General features: G+C 44.8%; 1 pseudogene; it reads right to left on the bottom strand.

The window, feature by feature from the left end:
• Positions 1-1,467: 1,467 nt before the first annotated feature.
• LOC141727707 (uncharacterized) lies at positions 1,468-3,111 on the bottom strand (annotated as a pseudogene).
• Between the last annotated feature and the right edge of the window lie 444 nt (positions 3,112-3,555).

Raw genomic sequence — 3,555 nt, 5'->3', positions numbered from 1 at the left:
GTACACATTTTTAGCACTGCAGCAGCTCAGCTTCTGAGAAGACAGATTGAGCAAGTCCTGAATTTTTCAAGTATATTGCAGGATGCTCCTGGAGGTAGAACATCCATTAATAATCTCAAATTTTTCACCTGACTCTGGATTGTGATTAAGGACAGAATCATGTGGAAGAAGTAGCAACACTCAGCAGCAGCTGCTTTTATTTTGCTGTTAAGGCCAAGAATTACTGGAGAAGCAAATCCCCATGGCAGGCTGGGGAATGCACAGAAAATCTCATTTACCTTGTCAAGACTGGCAGGGCTCTCCTGGACCTGAGATTTGTTTGCTTGAATCATGGGGCACAGAGTTACAAATTGCAAAATAAATCAGGAGGAGGATGAAATTGAGGGTTGGACAGCTTTGAGTTCAGGCTGCAGGGAAGGGCAGAGTTGGGACAGAAGATAATTTGGCTCCTGGTCAGATATTGATCCAGAAAATAACTTAGGAACACCACAACTTGTTTGTAATAAGCTCAGGCATTGCAGGCAAGCCCATATTTGCCTTTTTGGTTTTTAGTTTTCTTACAAGTCAGGAGTGCTCCCGTTGATGACATGTAGGGAAATCCCTAAATTTTAAATTAAAAAAAAAAATAGCAGTAAAGAATTATCATACAAGTGACAAATTCCATCAAACAAAGCAAATGGATTTAAATCCAAGCTGGTCCAAACTGTCACCAGCCAGGAGCTCTGACACATCCAGTCCTTCCCTGGACACCTCCAGGATGCACCAAGGTCAACTTTTGTAGCCTATTTTTGGTCAATTAAGTATTTGTGGAACATAGTGATGCTGTACAAAGCAGTGGGATTTAAAATAAACAAAACCCCCAGGTTTTCTGCATTGGATTAATATTTATCACTATTTCTTTGCTGCTTTTCAGTAGCAAAACACATTTATCCCCACGGGCATCCAGCAAACGTAGAATTAAACACATAAATACTAACAGAGAATTTTCAGTGAAGTAATTATCAACTGGCTTCAGTCTCTGTTCCATATGTTAACCAGTTTGGAATACTCAAGGTTTTAGGTGGCAAAGAGCATTTTTTGTTCATTGACTTTTACAAATAGTTTTTTTAACATGATTATGATATAATTCCTGCAGTTCTGAACCTTGCCTTTGGAATTTTTTTTCTTTCACGTCGTTTATTTGGAAAACATTTCAGGAAAGGAGGCTTTGACCTCCCGACAGCTGATGGACAGCAGAGATTAAACCCTGTCCATTGCAGCAAACCATTGGAACAGATTTGCCCCATTTCTGAAGTAGAGGCTTTTATCCAAAGGAACTGGAAGTTTGGATCTGTCTCCTGAATTTCCAGGGCTGGGAAGGATTTTGTGATCAATATAAAATTGTGCATGTTTGGATTGTATTAAACAACAACATGAGTCCAAGGCAAATACTTTGTAGTTTAAGTACATATAACAGTTTGGATAAGTTTATGGGCTTGGAAATTTACACTGATTTTTAATGATTATGAATTTTATTTCACCCTTGGATTCCAGCAAAAGCCTGAGCAGAGACACTGGGGGGAAAGGGAGGGCGGTGGCATTAACCACAGAGCAGGGACAAGGACAAATCCCGAATTTAGACGTCAGAACGCTGCAGGAGAGGAAGAATCCCTCGTCACAGCGATGTCTGCGAGCTGGGAGAGAGAATCCCTGGCGGGGGCAGAGGCAGAGCCGTGACTCAGCTGCGGATGCTGCTGCTGCTGCTCTGCCCCGCGGGCGGCCGCTGATGCTGCTGACGATGCTGCTGCTTCTTCTGCTCCTCCTGATCTGCTTCTGCTCCTCCTGATTCTGCTCCTCCTGATTCTGCTTCTGCTCCTTCTGATTCTGCTCCTCCTGATTCTTCTTCTTCTGCTCCTTCTGATTCTGCTTCTGCTCCTTCTGATTCTTCTTCTGCTCCTTCTGATTCTGCTTCTGCTCCTTCTGATTCTGCTCCTTCTGATTCTGCTCCTCCTGATTCTGCTTCCTCTCCTTCTGATTCTGCTCCTTCTGATTCTGCTTCTCCTGCTCCTTCTGATTCTGCTTCTTCTCCTTCTGATTCTGCTCCTCCTGATTCTGCTCCTCCTGATCCTTCTGATTCTGCTTCTTCTCCTTCTGATTCTGCTCCTCCTGATTTTTCTTCTTCTGCTCCTTCTGATTCTGCTTCTGCTCCTTCTGATTCTGCTCCTTCTGATTCTGCTCCTCCTGATTCTGCTTCCTCTCCTTCTGATTCTGCTCCTTCTGATTCTGCTTCTCCTGCTCCTTCTGATTCTGCTTCTTCTCCTTCTGATTCTGCTCCTCCTGATTCTCCTTCTCCTGCTCCTTCTGATTCTGCTTCTTCTCCTTCTGATTCTGCTCCTCCTGATTCTCCTTCTCCTGCTCCTCCTGATTCTGCTTCTTCTCCTTCTGATTCTGCTCCTCCTGTTTCTTCTTCTTCTTCTCCTTCTGATTCTGCTCCTCCTGATTCTGCTTCTGCTCCTTCTGATTCTGCTTCCTCTCCTTCTGATTCTGCTCCTCCTGATTCTTCTGCTCCTTCTCATTCTGCTTCCTCTCCTCCTGATTCTCCTTCTCTTGCTCATCCTGATTCTTCTTCCTCTGCTCCTTCTGATTCTGCTTCTTCTTCTGATTGTGCTTCCTCTCCTCCTTCTTCTCCTTCCTCTGCTCCCTCTGATTTTGCTTCCTCTCCTGATTCTGCTTCCTCTCCTTCTTCTCCTTCTTCTGCTCCTTCTGATACTGCTTCTTTTCCTTCTCCTGCTCCTTCTGCTCCTTCTGATTCTACTTTCTCTCCTTTTTCTCCTTCTTCTGCTCTTTCTGATTCTGCTTTTTCTGCTCCTTCTAATTCTGTTTCCTCTCCTTCTCCTTCTGCTCCTTCTGATTCTGCTTCTTTTCCTTCTTCTCCTTCCTCTCCTTCTTCTGCTTCTTCTCCTTCTGCTTTTTCTGATTCTGCATCTTTTCCTTCTTCTGCTTCTTTTCCTCCTTCTGCTTCTTTTCCTTCTGCTCCTTATGATTCTGCTTCTTCTCCTTCTTCTTCTTCTGCTCCTTCTGATTCTGCTTCTTTTCCTTCTTCTGCATCTGATTCTGTTTCTGCTGCTGTTGCTGCTAATGATGATGCTGATGATGATGATGATGCTGCCCTCCCCCATGGATCTCCCCACAGCTCTCTGGGAATGCTCTCACATAGGAGATTTCACCCTGGGTGTACCAAATTATTCTCTTACAGACAGCACATTCCTAGGGTGAAGCAGACAGGCAGGAAACATGTATGGAACAGCGAAATCTGGGACACCTCCATCCCCTGGGACACGTCCATCCCCTAGGACACCTCCATCCCCTGGGACCCCTCCATCCCCTGGGACACCTCCATCCCCTGGGACCCTTCCATCCCCTGGGACTCCTCCATCCCCTGCAAACACTGGCTGTTCATCACATTGCCAGTGATTTTCAGCAGAGGTTGTTTTTTTTTTAATTCAGAGAAAACTGGTTGAATAAAGACATTTCTTTGTGCCAAGCTTGCTTGCATTACTGTACAAGCTGTCAGGG

Source organism: Zonotrichia albicollis, unplaced genomic scaffold (assembly GCF_047830755.1).
Source record: "Zonotrichia albicollis isolate bZonAlb1 unplaced genomic scaffold, bZonAlb1.hap1 Scaffold_210, whole genome shotgun sequence".
Taxonomy (NCBI): Eukaryota; Metazoa; Chordata; class Aves; order Passeriformes; family Passerellidae; genus Zonotrichia; species Zonotrichia albicollis.
This window is presented reverse-complemented; position numbering and strand designations above follow the sequence as displayed.